This window comes from Oratosquilla oratoria, chromosome 23 (genome assembly GCF_046742065.1).
Source record: "Oratosquilla oratoria isolate Oo_2021 chromosome 23, ASM4674206v1, whole genome shotgun sequence".
In the NCBI taxonomy this organism is placed as follows: Eukaryota; Metazoa; Arthropoda; class Malacostraca; order Stomatopoda; family Squillidae; genus Oratosquilla; species Oratosquilla oratoria.
Window position 1 is genome coordinate 17,693,304 of NC_134799.1, and position 12,500 is coordinate 17,705,803.

The 12,500-nt window shown below is 41.3% G+C and overlaps 1 protein-coding gene across 7 annotated transcripts in view; it reads left to right on the forward strand.

The window, feature by feature from the left end:
• The window catches only part of LOC143038001 (uncharacterized), a 158,601-nt gene that overhangs the window by 26,789 nt on the left and 119,312 nt on the right, over positions 1 to 12,500 (forward strand). Inside the window, exon 1 of one of the 7 annotated variants that reach the window (XM_076206805.1) lies at positions 4,424 to 4,464. The exons of the other annotated variants lie outside the window; for them this stretch is intronic. The gene's annotated coding sequence lies outside the window, so the exon portion shown is untranslated. Of the gene's footprint in view, positions 1 to 4,423; positions 4,465 to 12,500 lie in introns of those variants that run through there. 7 annotated transcript variants of the gene reach the window in all.

The window sequence follows — 12,500 nt, forward strand, 5'->3', positions numbered from 1 at the left end:
CTCGAAAAGTGAATTTCTGCTGATAGGAGAAGAGAAAAAGTATCCAAGATTCATTGGAAACTTATTGAATAGAAAAGAAAAACTGAAAAAAATCAAGAATTTTCGCTTAGTTGGGATAAAACTGGCACCCCTAAGTTCGGAAGAAGTTGAACAATACAAGATTGACCTCATCTACGTAGGAAAGCAAACACGTGTAACTTAAATTTGTCTGACGTTAGCCACACTCAGAACGTGAACCTGAGGTCAGTATAAGTTTCTCGATCTACAACAAGAGACTGCAAACACGAGAACGAGAAGAGCAATAACACAGACAAGCAGAGTTGTAGGTGCGACAGCCGTTGTACCTCCACAGGTGAAAGTGTTTGAGAAATGAACGGAACATGAAAGCATATATCACAAGGAAACTAAAGAGACATGTTATACACAGTGTTTACGCCCGAAAATAAGGTAGAAGATATATCTATCACGAATGGATTAACTAGTGAAAGAACACAAACATCATTGGGATAAAGGCCGAGGATAGCTAGAAAAAGTCTTGGAAATGCCTTCTTAGAAAAAAAAAAAAAAATTATCCTTACTACAGTAATGTACATTTGTATGGGGTATTGGCTGCATGTTGTTATGGCAAAGTAGCATGCAGTTGATACTTTAGGGTCTATATGGGGCGCCCCTACGGACCAGAGCCACACATCATTTTGTCTGTGATAGAGGAGGACTCTGCTCACAGAGAAATGATGAAACTTTTATCATACTGCTACTGTCCCTCCGTTATGCTGACCCCAACCCCTTGTTGGTGTCCTGTACCATTTCTCTGAATTTCATTTCCTTGTTTCGCCTACCTTCCCTGTGGTGGGGGGAAAGGAATGCTACCACCAAATATTCCCACTTGGATCGCAAGAGGCGAGAAAAACGGGATGGGGATTGGGACCAGGCATCCTTCTCCCTGTAGCCTCACAGGGGACATTCCTAAAAAAAAGTAAAGGCATAAGAGGGTCTAGGAGTTTTCCAACCGGCACCCTAAGGTTTGGGTCTTTTATTGTGTGTGGATGTGGTACAGATGGGAGTAAAAGGGAAGAGATAGGTAGTATGTTTGTGAGAAGAAAGATGGATGTGTTTGCTTTGAGTGAAACTAAGTTGAGAGGGAAGGGCGAGTGTGAGTTTGGGAGTGTAGTTGGGAGGTTCTCAGGAGTGAAGAGAGGGCGAGGGAGAAAAGGGGTGGCTATACTAGTAAGTGAAGAGATAGGTAAACGTATAGTGGAGTGAAAGGAGGTTTCTTCAAGGATAATGTGTATGCTTGTGAAACTGGGAAAGGAGATGTGGGTTTTTGTAAGTGCATATGGGCCTGGTAGTGAGAAGAGTGTAGAAGGGAGGCTTTTTGGATAGATTTAAATGAGTGCATAGAGGGATTAGGGAGGACCGTCAATGTAGTTGTATTGGGAGACCTTAATGCTAGTGTAGGAAATGAATAAATTGACGGAGTGGTTGGGAAATGTGGAGTTCCAGGAAATAATCGTGGTGGAGATGTGTCTAGAGAGAGTTGATGATAGCAAATACAGTGTTTCGGAAGAAAGTCAAGCATAAGTACACATGGGAGAGGGTGGTGGATGGAAAGGTGGTAGATAGAGTGTTAATGGACTATGTAGTGGTAGATAGGAGTATAATAGGAAGAGTTAAGGATGTACATGTTCTAAGGGGAGAGAGTATGTGAATATCAGATCATTTTTTGATGGAAGGTAGGTTGAGAGTGGAGGATAGACTGAGAAAGATGAAAAGGACAAAAGGTAGGGAGGTGCTTAGAGTGAACTCTTTAAATGCAAAGGAAAAGATGAGAATGGTTTTTATGCCTTTTTCTTTTTGGCTACCTTCCTTGTAAGGGGGAAAAACCCTTTGGTATATATATATATATATATATTTATATATATATATATATATATTATATATATATATATTTATATATATATATATATATTACAGGTGAAAAATGTAATCACACATTTGTCAGTCACGTTAAAACCACTATTGGAGTAGAAAAGACTGGAGACGGGGAATCTATATACTTCGATTGCAAACTGCAAATCTCTTCTACTGTAGAGGATCTAAGTTGAGAGTGGAGGATAGATGGAGAAAGATGAAAAGGACAAAAGGTAGGGAGGTGCTTAGAGTGAACTTTTTAAATGAAAAGGAAAATATGGGAATGGTTTTTATGCCTTTTTCTTTTTGGCTACCTTCCTTGTAAGGGAGAAAAAGCCTTTGGTATATATATATATATATATATATTACGTATATATACATATATATATATATATATATATATGTATATATATATACTGAAGAGGATTGCAGTTTGCAATCGAAATATATAGATTCCCCGTCTCCAGTCTTTTCTACTCCAACAGTGGTTTTAACGTGATATATATGTATGTATATATATATATATATATACATTATACATATATACATATATATACATATATATATATATATATATATATATAAATATATTATATATATATATATATATATATATATATATATATATACATATATATGAAGGTGAAAAAAGAAGTCACGGGTCTAGTTCCGAGTTCCTGAGTTTATTCAGGAACTCTGAACTAAACCCGTGACTTCTTTTTCCACCTTCATCAACTTGTCACAATGTACCAGCATATGTATGTATGTATGATTAGAGAATGGGCGAGCAGATGGAACAGAAAGGTAAATGATTAGCGACAAAATTTCATCAAAGCTTGCTGAAATGCATGACATTCATGAAGGGTTATTGATTGAAAAAAAAAAAAAAAAAAAAAACCGTGTACTCGTTCATTGAACTGATATCCAAACACGTTTAAAGCTTTGCGGAGCGAAAAAGCATGCAATCATGATGTATTGATAATAACAATAGATACTTGTTTCAGTGCATCAAATGCAATAAATCGTAACTTTTTATATGGATCCTAGCACATGTAGGGACACATTAGTAGATCATTTAGCAAGAAAAGACAGTGGAAACCCAAACGTAGAAACTATCAGTAATGTAAATTTGATAACGAAATGAAGAGTAAATGGAGGTTTAGGAAGATAGAAGGAGAATATACTTGCCGAAACTAGTGAGTTTACAGCATTATATGTGTATGTTATCTAATATAAACATGACTTATTGAAGAAATCGGACATCCATTGATATAATTGCAATGAAAATTAGAATAGGGTACAAATATTACTGGGAAGAGTGAGTAAACCTCGTCAAATTTGTAAGAAAAATGCACACGCTCAACCACTACTTTTCAGAATGTGATTTTTTTTTTTAGGAACGGTAAAATCAATATTCTAAATGATCTACAGTAGTATGCTGGATGATTTAAAGAGATTAGACATTCTCATTCATTATAATATTTTTTTGAGAGTATATTTGCAATTCTTTTAAAATGTCAGGGGTATATTGATATTCATGCTCATGTGATTATATATGTATATATATATATATATATATATATATATGTAAATACACTGAATTGATAATAACGATTGTTTGCTTGAAGAGGGAATGTAACAGAATGTGAGGTTAGTATACTTCCCCTGCTTTTTGGTATAATTTGTCGATTAGAAATAAATAAATTCTATTTAAGTTCAGTTTGAAAGGTTTAACCGAGTTACCGGAGGAGCATTGCATGATGGCCCCGTCTTTGAGCATACGTTTTATGCAGTCACTATTGTAGTGATTATAGTGACCAAACTCATGTAATATGTCACATGATTGGACACTGATCTCCACTCATAAACGAATGTTGATCACTTTTAACTTCTGTCTATCTTTTCTGCTCCCGTCTTTAAATTTTTACTCTACCACTTGTATGACTTTACCTCATCGGCGAGATATTATTCCAAAGCTCTAATTTACGCCAACGAAATATTAGATGCTGCATGACGGAATAAATTCGACTGGGTTTAGTCAGAATACAGCAGCAAATTCCTCTTGCAATATAACAGATCTTCTAAAACTAAATTCGGCTAAAAAAAACTTACTGAGTTGGCCGGAAGGGAGGGGTGTGTACACCTTAGGCGTTTTGAAACCAGACTGGCGCCTAGAAGTGTGACGTGACATCACAAACGGCAACCGGTCTTACACACCTTCTTAATTCTAATTCTTAAAGTGAACATTGTACAAATAATGCGATGTTATCTTGCGACATAGCTTGCAGACAACTTACAAAGGTGGGATTTTCGAACAGATGAGGTCTCTGTTCGAAATACACTTAAAATTAAAGCATTACAAAAAACAAAATTGAAACCCCTTCCGAGGGGAAACGAGCCTTACGACAAAAAATATGTAAACATGGAGGTACACGGAATTATAAAAAAAGGCCCCGTTACTGCTCGTAACGGCACACTTGAACTCTTGTTCAGTGAAGTGTTGACAGTTGTGCCCGAGACCACTTCATGTAGCGCTGTTTGGGAGCGCGCAAGGTCATGGTGTTTGCATTTAGTGATACTCGATATTTACGCCAACAGGAAGACCAGATAGATGAACATGCATGAAACTGAATTGGGTCGTGGTTATAATATAAATCCTTTGTTGCTGAGGGGGTATCATGGAGATGGAAAAAATAGTTTGGCTGTAGGGCTCACCGAGATATAGTATAACTCTTTCATGACCGATGGGGTGCTGTGGAGATTAATAGAATAGGCTGAAGGCAGTCTAAATAGCATCCGTTGCGGAAGGAGGTACTATTAAGGTTGTTCGCAGTCTTTTGATGTAGGCTACTGTCGAGTATGTTAACGCAGTTGTTTGGATGCGGGTGGCGACATGACTGGCCTATCTCTTATGAGTTTCAGCCTGCTGCTATATCTACTTGTTTTCAGTTCTTGCCACAATTAAATTTTGATCGTATTTTATCACTGCCATTGACAACTTATGCATTTAGTCTGGCTGCCGTAAAGTGGTTATAATATTGGGTCGAGGGAATCCGGCCACCCCCAGGGGTTAAAGTCATCTTGAAAGACCCTTTCACTGCCACTGATGACATTTCTTGAGGCTGTCGCCTGGCGATGGTATTTAGCTGATGGGGAAACCCCTTCAGGCGCAGTGGAAGAGTTACTGAAGCATTGGTCGAGGTGTATGGCGTAGCACCATGTTGGTGCGTGACATAATCTCGGTCCGTCTAAACCTCCTTAGCTCAGGGTCCATTTATTTGTCAAATAAAATTGTCTGGCGCTAACCAGAACAAAAATTATGAAATGCGTCATTGGTATGAAAGGATTGCATAAAGATCACCCCAGGATCGTCCGTCTGGCGACACAAGATAAAAAAAGGTCGTTTTTGGAGGATGTGATGTAGGATCACGCGATTCTGAAAAGATGCGCATCCTTGTAATGACGCATTATAATGCTTCCCTTGTGCATTGCTAAAATCCTACCACAGAGGCGTGGCAATAGGATTTTATACAATGGGCTCAACTAGGAATAAAGAATAATGGTAGCCAGTGGCGTAGCAAAGGGGGGCGGTCCGCCCCGGGCGGCACGTGCTAGGGGGCGGAATGTTGATGGGGTAAAAAAAAAAAAATAAATAAAAAAAAAATAAGAATGATAAAGATCTAACAAAAACCATATATTTTTTTTTTTTATACAAAAATGAGTTTTTAAGGTTGTAATATGGTACTGTTTTTAAACAGAATTTTTAACTGTAGCATCAGGACAGAGTCTAAAGCAAATTTTCTTAACCTATGAATGTTTTCCTAACCTACATTCGCTTTAGACGCTATTCTAGCTTTCAGCGATTTTGTCACCTATTTTGAAATAAATTAAAATATGACATAACATAACGATGTTGTGAATTTACGTAAATACGAGTGCAGGTAAAACCCGAAACCAGTAAGATATAACTTCATTTTATTTATTGATATAAAATGGCACAAAGTTAACTAAAAAAATCTAGCAAATTAATATTTGTGATGGTCTATGGCGGCAGTCATGTTGTAGGAACGATGCATAGGCGAATTTTGAATTCCTAGGTTTTAAACAAAATTCCTAGGTTAGGAAAAAATCCTAGGCTAGGAACTTTTGCTTTAGACCCGCCCCAGTTTTATATCCAGTGAAGATAAATATTCTAAATTAAGTATTCCTGCTTTTTATCAAAGAATAATTGTAACTTCCCCCCAACGGGGGGTGGGGGGTTAAATCTTACATCCGCCCTGGGCGGTAAAAACAGTTGCTACGCCACTGACCGTAGCTACAGAGAAAGATACATGGTCCACGGCGATGGCTAATCCGCAGGGAATCACTTGAAATCTGTAACATAACCCAAAGATCCAGTTTTTAATTGATAAAATAGGATTGGCATCTAGTTATGTAATGTTTTGCGATGAAATAATGGCACGTAGCTTCTTTGCCACCAAGCCTGAATGAAAGAAAAGGTTCTTGCATGTGGGAAAGGGGTAAGTCGAAATGGACCTTCGTCGTCGAAGTAATGCCGCACAGATGGATGGGTCAGCTTGGCGACAACCAGAGCGAAACGAGAAATATTGTAAAAGTAAATAGAAGTACCAGAAGAATCCCGTGTATTTTTCTTGCCCAGAAAATTTTCAGCCAATCCTCGTGACTATTGTGCATCCCACTTTCCATTACATTTTTATGGAAGGGTGCGTCTTTGGATAGTAAATAGCGTTATTTTTGTCTATTAACCTCACTAATGTTCTCTCAGGGTATCTACTTGTGGTGGCCTTCCAAGATGGAAGTGGTGGATGGAAGGGTGGTAGATAGAGCATTAATGGACTCTGTAGTGGTAAATAGGGGTATAATAGGAAGAGTTAAGGATGTACACGTTCTAAGGGGAGAGAGTGTGGAAATATCAGATAATTTTTTGGTGAAAGGTAAGTTGAGAGTGGAGGATAGATGGAAAAAGAGGAAAAGGACAAAAGGTAGGGAGTTACTTAGAGTGAACTGCTTAAATGAGAAAGAAAAGGAGGAGTACAAGAAGAAGCTGAGAGAGGAGTGGGAGGGAGTGAAGGATAGAGTAGAACTAGGAGTGGAGGAGGAAGAGGGATGGTTCAAGGAGGGAGTCATAAGGTGTGCAAAGATAGTGTGTGTGGAACAAGGAGGATGGGAGGAAATAGAAGGAAGGGTAGTGAATGGTGGGATGAGGAAGCAAAGAAGGTTGTAGAAGAGAAGAAGCGCGCTTTCACAGATTGGTTACATAGGACGAGGGAATCATATGAGAGGTACAAAGAAAAGAAAATGGAAGTAAAGTATAAGATAAAGGAGGCAAAGACGCGAGCAGATGTGAAATGGGGTAGGAGTATGACAGAAATTTTTGAAAGTAATTAAAAAATGTTTTGGAGAGAAATTAAGAGAAGAGGAGGATGAGAATCAAGTAGAGAAGAAAAGGTAAAAGGCGCAGATGGAGAGATGATCATGGAAGAGAAGGCAGTAAGGGGAAGATGGGCAGAGTATTTTAGGGAGTTGCTAAATGTGAAGGAGGGAAAGACATTTGCAGTGGGAAGTGCTAAGAAAATGACAGTGCTGAGTGAGGAAAATGGAGGAGAAATAAGGAACGATAAAGTGAAGACAGTTGTGAAGATGATGAGAGCAGGTAAGGCACCTGGTCTGGATGGATGTCATGCAGAATGTCTGAAAAAAGAAGGTACAGTGATGGTGGACTGGCTGGTGAGGTTATTTAATGTTTGTTTAAGAGAGGGTAGAGTGCCGGAGGACTGGAGGAGTGCCTGTATAGTTCCATTTTACAAGGGAAAGGGGGACAAGTGTGAATATAGTAGTTTCAGAGGGATTAGCTTGTTAAATGTAGTTGGGAAGGCTTATGGGAGGGTATCGATTGAGAGGATTAAGAGAGGAATAGAGGAAGTAATTGATGAGGAACAGTGTGGGTTTAGGACAGGTAGAGGTTGCGTAGATCATATTTTTGTGAGAAAGCTATAGGAAAAGGTAAGGATTTTTTTTTTGGTCAACTTTTATGGATCTGGGAGAGGCTTATGACAGGGTGGACAGGAAGGCACTGTGGGAGGTATTGTAGATATACGGGATAGGGGGAAAGCTTTTAAGAGCTGTCAAGAATTTTTACGAAAGTAGTAGAGCATGTGTCAGGATTAGAAATGGAGAGAGTGAGTTGTTCGAGGTAAAGGCGATACTTCATTAGGGATGTGTTATGTCACCCTGGCTGTTCAGTTTATACACGGATGGGGTGGTGCGAGAGGTGAATGCAGGGGTGGTGGGTCAGGGATTGGAGATGGTTAAAGAAAATGGAAAAAAGTGTGAGATAGGCCAGTTGTTGTTTGCGGATGACACTGTGCTTGTAGCAGGATCAGAGGAGGGATTGAGGAGGTTGTTTATGGAGTTTGGGAGTGTATGTGAGAGAAGGAAGTTGAAGATAAATATGGGTAAAAGTAATGTGATAAGATTTATAAGGGGAGAAAGTGTCAGCAGACTGGAAGTGAGTATTAAGGAAGAGAGACAGGAGAAAGTGGATACTTTTAGATACTTGGGTGCAAATGTGGCAGGAATGGGAGGAGTGGAGGTGGAGGTAGAATGTAGATTGAGAGGAGCGAGTAAATGCCTTGGTGGGTTAAAAAGTGTAATGAGAAATAGACATTTGGGGATGGATGCTAATAGGAGATTGTATGAAGGAGTGATTGTGCCGACAGCACTGTATGGGGCAGAAACATGGAACATAAGAGAGGAAGAGAGGAGTTTGAATGTGTTTGAGATGAGGTGTCTGAGAAGTGTGATGGGGGTTACTAGGCTGGATAAAGTGAGAAATGAGGAGGTGAGGAGGAGAAGAGGGGTGGAAAGGAAGTTGTAAGATAGGGTTGATGAAAGAGTATTGATTTGGTTTGGACACATGGAATGAATGAGTAAAGAAAGACTAGTAAAAGTGGCGTGGAAGGAGTGGACATGAGGGGGTGACCTAGGATGAGATGAATGGATGGGGGTAAAAGGGGCTTTGTGAAAGAGGGGAATGTCTGTTGAGGAAGGACGGGAGAGGACAGAAGATAGGGGTGAATGGAGAATGGTTGTATATGGATGATGTGATGCATGAAGTGGAATGGGTGGGGGATGGGGGTTGAGGGAGCATGTGTGAGAAATAATTTGACCAAGCCCAAAGGGATTTCCCCCCATCTACTTTTCTGCATGAGGGAACAGAGAGGGTGGGGGGGTTGCTGATTTAATGAAGTGGCCATGCTGTGGATGTGCTGTGTCTTGTGACACTACTTCTGACCCAGGGCAGTGGACAAGATGCAGGGATGAGAGAAGGCAGGCGCCATGACCTGGGTCAAGCGAGAGTGTGTGGTGGTGGAGGGGGAGAAGGTAGGCGCTGTGACCTGGGTCAAGCGAGAGTGTGTGGTGGCGGAGGGACAGGGGGAGGAGGAGGGGGAGGGAGAGAAGTGTTACCTGTCAACCTGCTTCTTGCTCCTGTGTATATAGAGTTGAGTGTAATGGACCTGTTAGTGCTGTCTTCGTTGGTGGCCCATGCTTCTAAGAACAATCTGCTTCCTTTCTTTTTGTCACTGTATAGAACCTTAGCGCCCTGCCTGTCGAACTCGTGCTGATGCAGTTCCATGTGTTTGTACACTGCCGAACTCTGGTCCTTTCTGCTTACTGCCCTTTGGTGTTCCTGTAGTCTGGTACTAGCCTGCTTTCCTGTTTCCCCCACATATCTCGCTGTGCAATCGGAGCAGCTGATGCTATACACCGCCCCGGGCTGGTCCAATTTGCTCACTTTGTCCTTGACTCGGGTGAGCGCTCCAGTAACACGCTACGTGAGGCTTACTGAGTTCCGTAATGTTACTTCCTCCTCTGTATATAACCCCTTGTCTTTGTACCTTATAATTGTAACTGCTGAAGAGGACCACAGTTAGTGGTCGAAATATGCGGTTTACTCTGTATCTCAGCTTATCTTTCTCCAAGAGTGGGTTTAAGTTATATAAATATATACATATATATATATATATATATATATATACATATATATATATTTCTAGGGCACAGCTTTTCACGTAGACAATTTTGATTGAAGTCAACTGCTCTAATAGCTTTGGCTATCTTAAGATTCAAATTCTTCAGTTTGAAGAATAATTTTTTGTCTTCACAGTTCAAAGTATGAACATAATCATTCATGATTTCAAAATCATGGAGAAGAGGGTGCAGTAAAAGGCGCTGCTGAATGCCAATGGTTATAATGACACAATGTAACAGTACAAAACCTGTTGACACAAACACCGAAAACTTAAGTCTTTTCGCCTTTCATGGAGGCTTCTTCAGGGTGAGAAGAACTATAAATTCAAAGGCTAACTAGGTCTGCTATCGACGGAGATGAAGGAAATGATAATGTTCTCTGACCGACTGTCAGTCCTTAAAAGCAGGATGGTAAGGGTATTGGGAGAGGTCATCGCAATTTTTGGGAGAGGTCACTGGAGGAAGAAGTTTCTGGGTGAGGTCGCTAGAAGGAGGAGCTGTCAAGTGAAATCTATGGATGAGGTCACAAGTGAAAGGCGAGGACGACAAAGAGTCCCTGGGGGAAGTCACTTGGAGAAGCGGGCGAAGTCGGAAGGGGGCCCTGGGTGAGGTCACTAGGATAGGAGCTTGTGGAGGAAAGTCTTGCTCGACTTCTGGTTTTGGGTCCTGTGGGCTGGGAATTTTGATGCTGCTGAGGGTTTTGGTAAAGGTATCGGTCTAGTTGGGGTTCGGATGCACTTTGATCTTGTCGTTTTTGTTAGGTATGATGTATGAAGGAGTGATTGTGCCAACAGCACTGTATGGGGCAGAAACGTGGAACATAAGAGAAGAAGAGAGAAGGAGTTTGAATGTGTTTGAGATGAGGTGTCTGAGAAGTATGGTGGGGGTTACTAGGCTAGATAGAGTGAGAAATGAGGAGGTGAGGAGGAGAACAGGGGTGAAAAAGGATTTGGGAGATAGGGTTGATGAAAGAATATTAGGATGGTTTGGACACATGGAAAGAATGAGTGAAGAAAGACTAGTAAAAGAGGTATGGAAGGCAGATGTGGAGGGAGTGAACATGAGGGGACGTCCTAGGATGAGGTGGATGGATGGGGTGAAGGGGGCTTTGGGGAAGAGGGGAATGTCTGTTGAGGAAGGAAGGGAGAGGACGGAAGACAGAGGTGAGTGGAGAATGGTTGTATATGGATGATGTTGTGACTGCATGAGGAGGAATGGGCGGGGAAGTGGGGGGTGGGGTAGTATGTGTGAGTAAATTTTGACGCAGCCCGAAGGGATTTCTCCCCGTCCTCGCCTTATATGCAAAGGGGGACGGAGAGGGGGGGTCGCCGATTAAATGAAGCGGCCTCGCTGTGGATGTACTGTGTCTTGCGACACTGCTTCTGACCCAGGGCGGTGGGCAGGGTGCAGGGATGACCCGTCATCCAGGAGGTGCTCAGATGAGAGGAAGGGTGGGAGGGGTGTGGAGTGTATTTAGGGATGAAATGGGTGGGAGTGTTTTTATGCCTTTCCCTTTTTGGCTACCTCCCTTGGAAGGGGGAAAAAGCCTTGGTATATGTATGTATGATGTTCCTGGGGGCGGGCTGAAGGGAGGATGAAATCTGCAGCTTGCTGTACATTGATGGAGGGCCGTTGAGTAGTAATAGCAACAGCTTCAGCAATCTGCAGTCTTTTGAAATTTGTTTCTTTGTGGAGTATGATTGTATTGTGCACTAATGTGTTAAGTGGTGGCTTCATGTCGTGGTGGTCAATAAAGTGTTGGAAGATAGAGCCTTGGTTTCGGTGGTATTGGAGGCGTCTTCTTAGTGTGGTGGAGGTTCTACCGATGTAGGAAAAGGAGCCGTCACAACGGCCCTCCTGGCAAGAAAACTTATAGACTACATTGGTAGAGGCTTCCTTCGGGATTTTTGGTGTTGTGTTGTTTCTCATAACTAGGGACCTAGTCAGGTTTGGCTTACAGTAAATTCTTATGTTGATTGTTGTGTTTGCGTCTGTGGGGAAAACTCCTCTTTTTATGATGCCTTTAATGGCATCACACTCTTCATTATAATTGCTGTGAAAGTAATTCTGGTGATAAATGGGGATTTCATTGTTGATCTGATTTGGGGCCTGGGCTGGTGTGGCATACTGATCAAGTTTCTTCTTGATAACACCTTCGATCATCTGGTCGGGAAATCCGTTGTTGGTAAGGAGTTGTCTGATCCGGTGGAGTTCCCTATGCGTCTCCCTCCAACTACTACATTGTGTCAGAGCTCTGTTGACGTATGCTGCAGCTACTGATCTTTTATAAGCTGCAGGGCATTCACCACGAGCATTAAGGCAACGGCCTATATTGGTGTCTTTGGTGTAGACTTTGGTGTTGAAACCCTTTCTCTCTTTGCTGATGTCTAAGTCAAGGAAGGGAAGATGTCCTTCTACACTTTGCTCGTGTGTGAAAGCCAGTGATTAGATATATATTTTAACAACCACAATGCACTTTAATTCTAAGCCATCAAAGGCCAGTATGCTGAAATTGAAATGTGGTACTGCCCAGGACT